The sequence below is a fragment of the Ostrinia furnacalis genome, unplaced genomic scaffold, assembly GCF_004193835.3.
Source record: "Ostrinia furnacalis isolate ACB-3 unplaced genomic scaffold, ASM419383v2 OfSCF3663, whole genome shotgun sequence".
Lineage (NCBI taxonomy): Eukaryota > Metazoa > Arthropoda > Insecta > Lepidoptera > Crambidae > Ostrinia > Ostrinia furnacalis.
The window spans coordinates 83872-100250 of NW_021133902.1; positions in this window are offsets into that span (position 1 = coordinate 83872).

Below are 16379 nucleotides of genomic sequence, written 5' to 3' on the forward strand. Positions count from 1 at the left end.
TTTCATCTTGTGAGATCTCTACGTGTGATAGAGTTCAAAATTTGCATTAAGATCTTATAAACATCCATTTATTTGTATATGATTGCTTATATTTGTTGTTAAATTAATTGATGCGCCCGTCTGCAACAGATGTGCCGGTCTACATGTAGTCCGTATAAAGAGACGTGGCCGGCTCCGGACTCGATTGGCTGGGCCACTAGTCACACAAAGAAAATGTGTTCTTCTATAAGCCGTGTCACCTAAACTATACAATCTCAACATTCAGTAGAATTTTCTTGGTCAATCATTCTTCTGTTCTCTTTTATAAATTGGGAAATATATGGAATCGTTCAATTATTTTTAAAACGACTGATCATTTTTTTTTTTCAGATAAACCATTGATTCTTATTATATCTTTAGATTTATTGATTAACAATAGCATAATGAGCTTAAGGTTGCCGCAGTAAATAACAAAATCAATATTGGTTTGTCTATAATTGGATGTTGTGCTCGTGTTCAGTGCCGGCCATTGCAATTAGCTCCAAATTCGGTGCACGATTAAGCGGGGTACATTATAAATGTACACGATATAGAGAGGTGCCAGGGCTGAGGAGTCCGAACACGGCCCGATCATTAGAGCGTGGACACGCAGCATCCCCGTGCTCTTTAGCTTTTATCATAATTTAAGTTTTCCATTAGCCCTAATTGACGCGAACATCGTTCCTCGCTTACGGCGCGGATCGCAGCTACGATTGTTATTTTTGGATAGATAAACATTTCCTATTTCCAGAAGGTCTTCCGAACGTTATTCCATCTTAATTGACAATCCTATTAATAATTAATAAGAATTATGGCATACAGCTTTAATCTAAATGCGGCTTTTATTGGTGCATTTGTATCCGTGAGACTATTTCCATGTAATATCCTATACGACTGTCCCGCTAATGGAGATATATCAAGCGATTTAATTTTAATTTATGAATAATTCAATCGATATTGTCTGGAATACGATTCGTAGATTGTTTTGGTATCGATTTAATTCCGGTAATGATGAAATCGTATATCCATTAGCGTGAGTGGGCACTCATGAGATCCCGCGATATCAAAGCGTCGTATCCGTGGCGGAGCGTCGCAAGTTTCAGTGGGATCTCACTAAAACGAGTATAACTACACAATACAAATTATTAAGAGTGCTCGGCATCACGGGAACGCTTTCAGAAGTAATGAATTAGAAAAGTTGCGCAGCACTCACGCGGATTGAGCCGCGGCTCGCGCCGGCATCGGCGAGCCACTCGCTACAACATTACTTTAATTAAATCTATTTGAACAACAAACTTTAATTAAATTTCATCCAGCAGTTAGGCGTCGCGGAGGAATAATCGCGCAATTAGAGCGGCCGTGAGCGTCGCCTTACACGCTCCCAGTTAATTAACTCACTTGGGCCGACCTAGCCGAAGCTGCCCTGTGTAACCGATGCTCGATTGTTTTTTGTTTCCCATTAATTTTAGCATAAATAAATGAATCCGCCGCTATTAACATTTTTTATTTAAATATTTGGTCATCAAGTTTGCCTAACATTAATTATGCATTTTTAATGGCTCTAGTATTGAAAGAATAAACATGAATGCACGTTTTATGTAAATCATAAACTAAAGCTGCGGCCACAAGAGATAACTCTCGTGGAACGTTAAGCGCCGCCCTCCAATCGTATGAAAACACAACCTTTCACAGGAAAACTTTTCAAGCGGCTTTCAGCAACAGTGACATTCCCAGAATAATTGCAAGTAAGTACTTAAGTGTAGCACAACTACAGGTATATTTAAATCGGTATCGGATTAGCAGTTACACAGAATATTTCCTACATATTATTATTACAATAGAATTTGTGCCGGGATCAAAGCCTGAAGCACTCTTTGATACAAAACGACACAAAACGATCCTTCTGCCGGGACGCGTGGGCACGACCTAATACTTAGTCTGATGTGGACTGAGTTATCGGTGCTTAACAATCTCTTATCAGCTAAGTTAATAAATATGCGGCTATTAGTTCTAGATTATGTGCTTCAGATGTCTTTTAAGCGATCAATTAAATAAATTAGTGAACTCAAAACATATGTTATCTTCATTTAAGTAATACTTAGATAGCGATATAAAATCGGAAACGGATTTTAATGTTCGAAACTAATCTAAGAGATGGTACATTATATTATTGATTTAATTAAATATATGTATCGCTATCGCTTTTAATATTGTTTTTCTTCAGTTTCTTTTGAGAAAGCATACCTTCAGAAACGTAAACTATTTAAATAAATTAACAAAATCCACAGCGCAGTTTAACCGTCGGACTTATTCGATTAATACTCGTAGCAACAATGGCTGGCGCTTAGCACTATGTGTAGAGTATTCATTGTGCAAGTTTAATTGTTTTTACGTGCCTCACTGGTGAGTAGAGCTTATTTTAACTGTGTGTTACGATGTTTACACATTTTTGGTGAAATTAATTTCTACACAATACGCTTTTAGGTTTCCAAGTGTTATAAGGACCGTTTTTGCGAATCCAAGAAAACACGTTAAGTGCATGTGCAATAAGTTTTATGTCTAATCAATAGACAAAAAAACAATGATTAGTTGTTTTATTAGTCTGCCATTATCTAGTCCTTCCCCCAATTAACAAAACTTGTAGTGCTAAAAAAGTTTATGATGACAAATAAAGAAAAGGTTTGAGAAGGCGTCACAAATCAAGCAACATTCCGTAAATTGTGAACCAAAAAAACTTTATTTGAAAACTGCACTCCAGATTTAAGCCTTATAATTAAAAACTACTTAATAATGCAATAAATATAATGACATTTCAATGGCTAAGATTTCTTTGCGGCGCCGCGGCTAAATGACAAGATCGAATAAAAACTTATCGCGAAACTCATAACAGAGTCATTAATTCTTAACACATTTAACATTTATTGCAGCCTTTGCATTTATTGAACCTTAACTTTATGGCCATTCACACAAATGCACTTAATAAAACCAACCAGATTCCTTAAGCCAGTTAAAGTATGGCACGGCAAAAGCAAACATACTTGCACAGTATAGGAGGCTAATAATATACAGTATCGCATATCTACTAAGTGTTCGTCTACTGATCCATTATGCGCACATCGTAACGTATAAATAAAGGCAAAAACTCACAAGATCCATTAAAAGTATTGCTGCCATGAGATTGAAACTTGTGGACATTCTTTTTTTAATATCGAGTACACATACAACCTGCGTTATCGAATCAGAAATGAGGAGTTCCGCAGGAGAACCATAGTAACCGACATAGCTTGCAGAATTGCTAAAATCAAGTGGCAGTGGGCGGGGCACATACCTCGTAGAGACAATGGCCGTTGGGGCAGGAAAGTTCTCGAGTGGCGACCACGGGCTGGAAGACGTAGCGTGGGCAGGCCTTGCGCGGGAAGAGCTTGCAGCACAGGACCGTTCATTGTGGAAAACCTTCGGGGAAGCCTTTGTCCAGCAGTGGACGTCATTTGGCTGAAACGAACGAACACATACAACGTTTGAGAGCTCTAAGTCAATAACATGGGTACCTACTTGATAAAATACAAGGAAAAAAGTGTGCTCTTAAAAGTAGTAACAATTGAATCCACATTACGTTTTATTACGAAAATATGTAGAATATGACTAATTTAAAAAATGTTTATGTAACTATTATAGGTATTGTTATTTATGAGACTCCGCATAACAAAGATCCTTTGTAAAATAAGTCCAATACTCTTCTTAATTTAGGATACAAGCCTCGCCCCAGTTCGTCTTAAGGTATTAACTCTACTACTCGTATGCAGATCCTATGATGGTGGTAATCAAAGCTACTAGTCGTAAGTTAGATTTAAATAAATATTTATAATTGTAATTTTGTAGCTACAGTATAGCTTAATACAATACAAGCGAGGTATAATGAAAATAGAAGTATAATGAGAAACCTTTCCATTAACGCACACCTTATCCCGTCTATTCTTTCCCCGTCAAGCACTTCCGCAAGAGAGTGGGCGCTATAAAGGAAACCGAGTGAGTCGACAGAGCCCGCGCAGCCTTGATTCGGCTAAGCTCACACTGGAGCACTCCGACCTATCGTGGCAACAATAACGTCAACAGCCACACCACCCAATACATTTTGCTTTTTAGTCAACAACCATAAAAATACCACAATCCCACTTTTATTGTTAATTAAATCACTCGTATTATGGCGCCAGGAGTACCCACACGCGAAATCGTAAAACTGAAAAGAACGGGTTCACAAAATGTCCCATATCTTTTTACTTTATACCAAAATTTATTAGTCGTAAATATCCTCGGCGTGTATGTATTTTTAATGGCATGATTGGTCTCATTTTCAAATTGCGTGCACTCGAACAAATTAAAAAGTGAGCATTCCCCGTAACGACGATCATTGGCCAATTTAATGAGATGAAAGTACGAGTAATATCGTAATATGATTAAAAAGTTAAATAAATACTGTTATTATTGTACTCCCAAAACTATTTTTATAATTTTATATAAAAATATTTTTCTCATTATTAAACTTTGGTTTTTCATTATTAAAAATACAATAAATATTTACGCGTTTTATTAATGTTATGCCTCAAAAACCAAAATAAACACAGCTTCTTCTCTTTCTAAGCAGTAATTATTAAAAATCGCTATAATTGCATTCATGATGCACATATGGGGTGCACTATGCGACATTCCGATTACGATGTTGGTTCAAAAAGAATGTTCTAATGAAATGTTCATAATGTCGAGCGGCGCACGCGGCAGTATGCGGGCGAAGACGCCTTGACCACCAACCACTTTAATCACACCATAAACAATAATTCTGAGAGCTTACGATTATGCAGTAATGAACTCGCTGTGAAATTTTATGACGGTTAATATTTTATTAACAATGTTACCATGAAATTGATTGACCTATAATAGCAAGACTCTCCTGAGCGAATAAAATGATCATAAAAAACATTATAATATCTCTATCAATCTCTTTGATATCTATCAAATCTTTCTTCCATAAAAAATGGGCCACGCGTTTCGTGCTACGAAATTCACCGTAGCATAATTCGTAGCATGTCTAGTTGATTATGAACTTCCAAAAAGTGGCATTACAAAGTTGTATTTTAACGATTTTTATACAGCGCTAAAATTAAATCAAGTGGGTACAAAATCTACGAAATTCATGGAAAATAAAATAGTGCCCCAAGAGTGATTTTTCTTAGAATTTCTACTTGGCACATGTTTTTGGAAAATCTTTTTACATTTAGGTAGGTACATTAGTATTGCGCAATCACTTATAATTTATTTATTTTCTACCTTATTTATATTATTAGCACTTTTCTACTAGTTATTTTTAAAACTCTCTACTGGATTAAATTACATGGATCCTTTATTTATTCTGTTTCTCCTATTTGCGAGCTGATGGACCATTCGCCAAGAAGACTAGCTCATTAACCACACAGATCAGCTGCCAGGCATTTAAACTACTTCCTTACTACTCCGCTAATGTTTTCCATCTAATAATAAATGGAAAAGGAATGTTATGTAACTACATAGCAACATTGTACATCAGTTTCAGGGACCATTAGTGCAATTAAAACAAAAATTCACATTAACATTGTTAGAAAAATGTGTAGCATTTTAATTGGCACTTAATGTAATGACCAATTTGATTGATTGATAATTTATTTTCGTGATAATTCAAAGGCCGCCGCTCATTTACAATGCTTTCACTACTGTTAAAGTGAATAGATTTAATTAAACCACTTTAATAACTTTATACAACAATTAAAACATAAATATATTCGCAGCTAAATTGAATCTGCCGATTATAAATCATAATTACTGCTAAGCATTTTTATTCATTGTGTGCGATGGCCAAATAATTTCATTAGAGACCGGCCCTCTGACTGGTGGAATTAATTTAAATAATGTCCCTTCGTAATTAGCAAATTAAGGGGATGAATGATTAATTAAAAACGACGTCCCTGAAGAACGATCTCTATTGATATCCGTGACGTTTGTAATTATTAAAGATAGACGTTTTACAAATTAAATTGTTTGTTACAGGTGATTTCAATGAGTTTGTTTTGTTAGTACTTTTTGAGTTGATTAAAACAGAGTTTTATTTTATTGAAAGTTTGTAGGTGGTGTTTGTATAGGTAACTAAAAAGAAGATACTGGAGTAAAATCGTCATCTTAATTTTAATCACGAATAAAAATGGACTGTTAGAGCATCATTAATTAAATTTGATAAAACAAATGTATCATTACTTGGCACTATAAAATGCGGGTACAATCCCGTCAAACTGGCAAATGCACTCGAGAAGGGAATGGAGGCAAAAACCAACATTACCGACGAAAGTAGGTGCTTCAATAAAGTAAACGGTGTCTAATCGCGTAGGGATGTGACAACTCGCGTTAGTGACGTGCCTGATAAAATAATTGACACGACTAACGGAACCTTGCCTTAAAATAAACAATAGAGTCCAAATAGACATTTTAAATAAATCACCTATGGCACTGACTTCAATCATGGACCTATAAAAAAAGTCGGACGGATTCTCATCAACAAAATACTGTGACATTAGGATACACCAGCTTGCCTGTACGTACAGGCCGGCACGCACACATTCACACCCTGTTACACCACTTCGAGTGCAAACTTCACACAGTTGACACATTTAAGCAGCGAAAAAACAACACGAATACGACATGTCTTGTGTGATGAAATTGTGTAAAAACCGTTCTGTTCGAACAAACAAAAATTAAGGAATCACATTTCACAGGCAAAATAATAATCCAATCACTTATTTCCCGACATTAAAATATTGAAATTAATTGAAATCAAACGTCATTCACTCGAAAAAATAATACGTCAAAGACCAGTGTTCTCAGTTATTTACGTGGGAAAATTACCCGAAATATGGGAAATTAATAATGATTTTAGGACTTTTTAGTTATGTATTACGCATACTATGGAAATAAAATAATTTATCATAATAATTGTGTTTTAATGGGATATATTTTCATGGGCAAATTTGATCCTTCCCAAAAATGTGGAACTGCGAAATTCAAATTTTCTTACATTGATTGCAAGTCAGTGTCAGGTTGTATGTTAAAAAAAATCTATCAGAGATAATAATAATATATTGATGATGCATAAGATTATGATTATAATGTACACAAGATTCGTAATTTGTAACTGCGTGAATCATTTTTGATCCACATTATGTACATACCCTGACACACTGACTTGCAAACAATGTAAGAAAATTTGAACATTGAAAATTTCGCGCCTACCTCAACGCATACACCTTTCATCCTTTTAAAATGGCACGGAATAATTCTGTCTACATTTCCAAGTAACATCTGCCGATCTATGATTTTCTTAAAATAAATGGGTAAAATGTTTTGGCTAACATGGCATCCCTAAATTCACTCACACAATAGACAAACGCCAAAATTTTGCGTCACAGTTTTGTTGTAGCCCGAGTTCCGTCCGCCTTTTTTTATAGGTCCATGACTTCAATTTAATTGTAAATGAGAATATTCTAATACCTTTAACGTAACCAAATGAAATAATTAAAACTGGACAAAGGTAACCCCACTAATGAGTTGGTACATTTGCGTACACGCTAGTGAAATTGAGAGCTCTTACGTGATTAATATTGTAATTTATGTGTAAAACGAATTTAAATATTTAAATGGCCAAATACATCCGGTATTTTTAATTAAAAGAGAAAGAAGCGGCGAATTACTTATGCTAATATCTAATGAGGATGCTTGAATTGTATGTCTTTGCATTGGCATTCACGTGTTGGTTCTTTGAAGTGATCAAATCCTTGTTCAAAGAGCAGTTATTTCAATCTTGTTAGACAGTGTGGCGCGCAAAAAGCTCGGAATCCGCCGCGCACCGTGCGCATGCGACGGATACGACGTGCGCGAGACCGACGATGAATTTAGATCAATAGCGAAAAAACGAAGAGACCCATCCTGCTTGATCTCCAACGGCGCTGTCAAAGTTTTTACATTAAAACGTTTGGAGTGCTCAAATGAAAAGGAATTGCGATGTGTTGAGCTTCTTGTCTACGAAAATTATGAGGACGCATTTCGCGATAGTGATGCGTGCGCGCAGAGTGGGCATGGTGAAGTTTCGTAAGCTCTGAAACTTAATCAATAAAAATATTGGAGTCATTAATGCTTTTATTAATTATTCGAATAGGGTCTTCTGATTCAATAATACCTTACAGAATTTAATTTAATCTCATCATAATTTTCTATATTTTGGTAAATACCTAATTTACTAAATTAACGTTTGGAATATAGAATGAAGAAATAGAGAGAGATGCTCACCTGCTCGATGGACTATTAGTATCGACCTTTAGCTAGAGGATGGCAGCTAGGCAGTGGCTAACTGAAAAACCGTGAGATCGTACTTTGTGAAGTTTACCTTGGAGGAAGCTCACGTCCATTAGAGGACTGTTATTGGCAGAAGTGATGATGATGATTGACGTAATAATGACTCGGCGTGGTCATTAAGCTTTTTCTCTTTATTTAAGACAAAGACTCTTAAATATAGATAAAAAATTAAGTTCATTTAAACAATGGTGCTTAACTGGGCATGTCACTAACGCAGCAATTACGCACTGCGCCGCAGACGGCTGTCTTTTTGTGCGTCTCGCCGCTTTGTGAGAGCCGCGTGCGCAATCCGGGACATTTCGAGTATTAGCCGATTATGCCAGACTTGCCGGTCACACGGCGTGTCTAGACTCACTTAGCAACTAAAAATATTTGTCCAATGCGTCTGGAAGAATTGTAAAGAAGTTAATGCTTTGCTTTTAATTTTGTGTCCGCAGCCCGAATGCTTTGAAAGCTCTCAGTACCATCGATTGTTGGATTTTGACTGTCAAATGTTATGCACCCCATCAGCATCATAACAATGACGTCGTCAGAATATGAGTTTGGGCAATATTAAAAAACAAGTGCTGCGTCTAGACTTAAATTACTGGGTCTTATATATACTTTGGTCAAGGTTTAGGACTAGCTTGGTTATGAAACGACAAAGAAAGGCTCAAATAATTGAAAAAATATCGCCCCTTAACTAGTTACATTCCTAATCCGTCACACGCTATAGTGAGTAACTGCATCGTAATTCGATAAGTGTAGAAAGGCTCAGCGCAATAAGCAAGTAGGTAGTTCGCATGATTAGCGGGGGCTGGGGCGGTTGATTGCCGACCCAATTGGGCCTTATCCACCCGCACATGGGAAATATTTTTAATCAACACCTCCATTGAACTTACGAGCGGTCGTACGTGAGCTCTGCGCGCAGGGCCGTATTTGGACGAAACAAATTGTTGTCATTTTTATTATTTATTTTGGTTTCTATTATGGGCTTTATTTTAGGACGACAAACCAGATTTTTTATTCTATATTATAATTATTTATTACGACTCAACAAAAAACTAATATAATTTTTTGACACACTAATCCATTTAGAACTGGTAAAATTAAATGAGAGTGATAATTATATGGGTAGAGTAAGTCTAGAAAGAGGTAAAATAAAAGTAAACAATATCCAGTTTCAACTTTCCTTTGCTTCAATAATACATACGAGTATACTTACATCTTTTTAACTTAATCACGCTCAAGCAAAACTTTGCTGTAAATCGATATCGTGTTTGAAGACGGGCATTGCCAACTGTTAACGAAGTGGAATAAGGCTAAAGAGTTTTAATAGGAGTGACAGCCTCATTAATATCGGCTGGATCTAACGAGGCTCCCTCAACTTTGCTTGTTAGCCTTTAAACCAAAACAAATTTATTGCAAGCACACCGGAGCGCCGGCGACTTGACTCGTTAGCTATAGTTACGTTACACTAATTACGCACGCCGATACAATGTGCTAACAATATCGCGGTAATTGGTGCTGTGGAGGATTTCAACACAAACAAACATTTTGAGAATTCAGCTACAAGTATCAATTATTTCAGCTACTAATGAGCCATGTCAGACCTCTATCATTACCATTTCTTATGTTTGTAAAGCAGCCTAGTGCAACTACTTAACTAGTGTTATATTTCATTAAAGGATTTGATTCGTTAAATTCGCATACATGATCGATTCGATCGATGGTAGGTAATGATTCTCATTCATAAATATTTTATCTACCTATCTACTTATAAATTAAAATTCTCGGCCTTTTGTTAACTGCTACATGCAACTGCTGCCTTTTCCAGAATCAAAAGTACACAGAATTTATTTCAGTAGCTTTTTATTTTCCTCTTAAAAATACGTCCCTGTGGAGGGTGGACGCGAGGGGCGCGGGTGGCGGTCGGTGCTTGATTGGCCCTATGAATGAGAGTAGATTGCATCGCTAGCCGCTGCCCGCCATCGCTCATGATTCGAGCACATTTCACCAACTCCAATTTTCACACATTCATACAACTCTTCGTAATCACGTCAACACAACCTACTTTTTTAACGCCTCATCTTTCTTTCTTTTCTTTTTCAGCCAAATGACGTCCACTGCTGGACAAAGGCCTCCCCCAAGGTTTTCCACAATGAACGGTCCTGCGCTGCCCGCATCCAGGCTCTTCCCGCGACTCCTCATACCTTATTTATACTCATCCAACTCGCACAAGCGACACCAAATGAAACCGCTACAAACATCTTTTATGTAAAGTAGCCTTCGTATGTCTTATGAAATCTCAGTAAATATAACCCATGTAAATGTAAGTCACGTTTTCAATAAGCTACAGTTTTAGCTTCATAATTTTAACCCGGGCTGATATTAGACTTCATTTTGTTATGAAATTCACTGTACCAACGTGGAGTTCGCACAACAAATTGAAAATTGTATTAAGTTAACTTGATACAGGCCACAAGATAAAGCGACGACACTTAAGTTTGCTTGTTAAAAAAAGTTTTTGACAAGGCGATTATGTCTAAGATTATAATAGTCGAAATGTATTTCAAAGAAGCAGCCGAGGTATCTAGTGATTTTGAATAATCGGTAATAGAGCTGCTAATATAGTTTGTTGACAAACTTTGGGGGGATAATGTTCGCTCACCTTGGGGCTTGTCATTCAATAGGCCGTTCGGTGGGGCTAGGAGGTGTCGCATTGATTCACGCGTCGCGCCGTCATAATCGTCGGCGGAGCGCGCCGCAACGCACCGCGCCGCACTCGCCCGGCCGTATTATTAACGACGTGTATTGTAATCACGCGGCGGGCGATCGCCTCCGCCGAAGGTAGGGCGGTATTAAATTCCGACAGCTACGTGATAAATCGAAATTGGAAAAGTTTAATAATGTTCGGTTGCTCCGAAAGCAATAAAACCGTTTATAAACGGGCACGAGCGAACGAGACGGGCGGCAGGGACGCCCGCCTTCGGGACTTTTAGGGACTCTTAGGTGAGTCCGCTCGGCCTTACGGGCTCTAAATTGATTCCTCTGGTACCTATCTTGATGAAGTGATAAACTGTCAGTCCCGGTCAAATTACCGATCATTCACATTAACACCGCTATCTCTAAATTTCCAGCCCCCATAGACCAATAGCAGTGTTGACGTTGAATCAAATCGCACGTACGTAAGTAGGGCTCTCTTACAAAATGTACTTACTACTTGTATATACTTACTATAAATTAGCTAATAATAAAGTAGCAACCCTAAATCGAATCGAATTTAGAAAACTTAATTGAAACGCCCGTGAATACAGAAGACACTCGAAAAATACGCTCTAAATAAGCCCCCACTGTTCAGGACGCTACAGTTACAGTATTGAGTGCTTTTCGTATGAAAAACTCTAGACTAAATCGCACTCGTTATTCATATTTGTTTATTCGTATCTAGTTGCCTGTAATATTTGCCGTGAGATTGCCTGTAGTGAAGGTAGAAGAGGCGATACTTTTTTTTTAAATTAATAACCGTGCATATATTTTCGAAACTTTCGCAATCAAGTTTAATTACAGTAGTACACATCTACAGACTAATTTGGAATTTTAAATTGGAATTGCAAAAGCTCTTTTGATGTATCGATTAATCGAGCTAACAGTTATTCAGTGGGCTTATCATTATTTGCTCAGCTAATGGAATAATTGCGTCGCTGAGAGGAGGGTAATTGCGAAGGCAGTTCGTGCCCTCCGTGTGCTCACTCAGACAACTGTGTATCTATTTGTGATGGACGAAACATTATTAACGTCGTACTTAGTTAATAATAATTATAATTTATAAGTATAATAAATAATAAGCAGCCGCTCAATTATAATGAATGTGTCTAAAGTGTAGCTAAACCAAATTAAATTAACCTTTCCAAACGATTCAACTTAATTAGCAGCTACGTTTGTTATTACAAAACAAGAATTGCGAAAGTTAATTACAAAAATTTAAACGTAGACACCTCAGAAGATGAAAAATTGTATTGCTTATCATTATAAGCAATTCGTTGAATATTATTTACATATTCAAATTACGTCTATACAAAACTCCTGTTTTTAATTATAAACTTAATTTGCTTATGATAAATCTATGGAAATTTTTACCTCGAGCTCCAACCCTCTATAGCGGCTAAGGGTAGAGTAATTACTTCTTTTCTTTGTAATAAAAACGGATTAAACTTTGCTTAGGGCGGCCCATTCATTTTGTTTACTATTCAGAACGGCCTATGTTGGAAAAAACTAATTTACGTTGACTGTTCTAAGACTAATCTGATTTTACATTTTAATGAACTGCCTTGATTATTCCAACATGCTATCTGTGAAAGTGTAATTTGCAAGGATATGCAATTTATGATAATGGTTCATCAATGAATTGGAGTAGCTCTAATGTCTTGAAATAAATTATTAAGTGCTTTTTAACTCGGCAGTAAATTTGAATTAGTTACTTAGAAGAAAGAAACACCTTAATACATTGTAACAGACGTCATATTATTTGTCTAATAACATCGGTGTCTACATGGCCATCACATTAATTAGACGCAAAGTAAACGTTGCTGCCGACGCACCTATGGGCCGCACGATTCATATCCGTTCATTTCATTAGAGCGCCTAATCTCTCCGGATCTAGCTCCTGGAGTCATGCGGCGAAGTAATAAAAAGAAACACAGACAAATGAGCGCTTAATTTCGCTCGCCGCTGGACGTAGAGCATTGATATCAATTATCAGGAAGCTGGAGCTGGTATTCTATACGCGAATTGTTCCATAAAGCCGCTAATCCGGACCCCAGCGAGCCACAATTTGTCCAAACGGTTATGTTATTGCGGTCCGTAAGCTGCCCCGCGACCGCGCGACTAGCGCCATGATTTTTCTCGTAAAATTGCTTTTAACGTACAATTTAGTCGAGACATTTTATCAATTTCGGTTTAATAGTTTCCATAAAAATGCTGAGTAAAATTTAATGTCAGGAAATCTGCCGGAGCAATGGATGAAATGGCAATTATTATTTTCATGATTGGTCGCTACTATTTATAGCAGACAGAGGTGAGATACAGGCCAAGAGCTTCCTCGTTGTGGATAAAAAAAAGACCACGTTGACCCAAGTATCTCTATGAGAAAAAAATAATACTCTTTATATGGCTCACTAACTGGGCTTGATAAGTTTTGATGGGGCATAAAAGTTGCCGAAAGACATGTAAGCCTAATAACGCTTGGATATTTAATTAATATAAATATGTAGCGGACATCCCCTCAGATCCGCTTCAATGTCGGTGGACTCAATTTATCGAAACTGTTATTGCACGGTCCGGGCCCGCCACCAGTTTTATACAGAATCGCCCATAACGGACAGCTCCGGCGGCTCTAACTCCCGGGAATGGACACTTGATTAAGATACTTGTGTCACTTTATTTTGCGATTACATCTGACATGAGCTCGCAATCTTCTTTATTGTTAATTTCGAATAAATCTGCGTAATTGGGCTCACGTAGATAACAATATTTGTCCTTCATATCTCTTACTACGGCGACAAGTCCTTGTAAGGAACTCCTTTGTGTAGGATAATAATAACGTACATCGAATAAAAGACAATGATGCGAGCTTATTGTTTGCTCCCAATAATGCGGTGGCCGGTCTAATGTCGTCATCTAATCTAACGCGAGTCTAACGGATGGATGTATGGGTATTCGAAATTGGATCGAAGATGGTAAGAGAGATTGAAGGACAAAGACGGCCGGGAGTGGGAGAGGGGGTGCTGCCCACGCACCACGCTCGCCGTAATGAGTTGAAAGCGGATACTTGTAGCGCACTCAGCGCGCGCGTGTCCGATTACCCGCCTAATGTTGCCCGGATAAACAATGACGTCCAGCCTTTTAGCGACATTTGTGGAACCACTCAACATTGGACGTAAGCCTAAAAAGATCTCGCATTTTTACTATTTGAGATGCTTCCGGAAATCCGGACGGCACATTACTGAAACGACACTCAAACAGCCGACAGCAAAAGAGGAGAAGGAAGAATATTTCGTTTGGCTCGTTTTATTTTCTCTTTGACTTTTGTTAACATCACAATTACTGAACTTTGAAAAGACTAAGCTGTGACTAAGCTTACGCTTTTGTAGTCAAATTAGGAAAGACTATTAAAGACTTTATCTAAATATCGACAAGGTATTAATAGAGCTTGATATTTAAGGGGCAATATGCTAAAAGCATTTGGAAATGCTGACGATCCAGCCCGATACATCCATTATATAGTTTAGACTATAAAGCTCAGAGCTGAGTGGCGATGTGAAAGCCGCCTAGTCAAATGTAGAGTGACGGACCATCATTGCTCCATTAACTGAGAGGAGGCCGAGTGCGGGCCAGGCGGGAAGCTTGATACGCCATTAGTTCATTAGTAGCCTTATGTGTCTGTCATAAGCCGATTATTTACTCGTATGTTACGACGGACATCTCCACAAATGGATATCGATTAGCGCGCCTGAGTTCAACTTTTATGTCTAGTGTGTGTACTTTTGGTTAAGTGTATAGGGCCCTTGTTGTGAATAAATTGTTGATGGTTTTATATGAAACTGCATATTTTTTAAATTAACTATATTAAAAATCTTACTTTAATTAAACGTGATTCACGTACACAAGTGACCGAAGCTAAGAATTTTTATTAGCTAACGGTCACATATTATAACAATGTTTTTTTCAGTGGACTGGTATTTATTACCTACTTTATAAGTAAGTACTTAACTATTATGTTAGCTAACAATTAAGTTTATAAAACTCCAAAGTATTGCCAACTTACTCCAGCCATTTCCCATCAAAAGTAATGGTAAGAAAACCAAGATTATTCCTAAAGCAAACTGTCCCGCTTACATCTAGAGTAAGCGATTGTAGGTTCCATCAAAAGCCTTAATGGCTCAGCTTTTGTAAATTCGCGGCGGGCAGGGAGGGACGGGGTCGGAGTGAGTGCGGTCCATTATCCCGAGGTGAGGGCATCGCAACAGCAAAGACGTTAGTCCGGCTCTGTGCATCGGCGACTTTATGACGTTATCTCTAACAGGTTTCGTCGTCGGGATGGGAGTGGTGAAAGCAAGGGATCCTCTGTTGTGCCTGATAATTGCCCCTAATGGAAAAGTCTAGTCACTTCGTGCGAAGTGCATTCCAAGTTTTCGCTTCTGCCAGATAGAAGTTATTACTTAAGCCTTATGCAGACAACAAGTTATAGGTAAAGTTGTAACGATCGTTACGGCCGGCTCTACGTCTTGAAATTCCAGTTTAAAATAATAAGTATTGCAAAGTTTACTAAAGTAGGTACTTACTAACAATTAACTATCCTAAAAGTTTAGAGAGATATCTTTTAGGTACCTACTTCTGATTTACGAAATAATGGGGAAAAATTAAAAATCACTTTTCACATTAATTATTTAGGTACTACCTTTAAAAAATTCAGGAATACTTTTAGCGCGGGGCATATTGAAACCTAACTCAAAGCATAAATTATATCATGAGCACTCAAAGAAACCAAAACAGTTTCATATCTGAGTGATATGTTCAAGAAATTCTCACTAGGAAAAATAAGATAAACTTCTTGCCATCTATGTAAAAGGTTTCATGGACTAAATAAATCTATGCGTGTCTTGCGTAAGCAAATAGGGATGTCTATGTCCACATAAGTACATAACGGCTTGACAGAATGAAAAAGCAAGCAAAATCTAATACACTTACGAGCATCTTACAGCGCATACATATTTAACACGCATATTTACCGATTGGCGTGGATCAGTGGGAGTGGGGGGGTGGGGGTGAAGACGGTCATTCAATGAGATTGCTTCTTGCCGCCACTCCCGAGGTAATGGATCTCGCCGAAATAGACTGGATCAAGGGAACGCGACTCGCTATTGCGTTAGTGCATTCCTAGCTCCGGCTTCTAA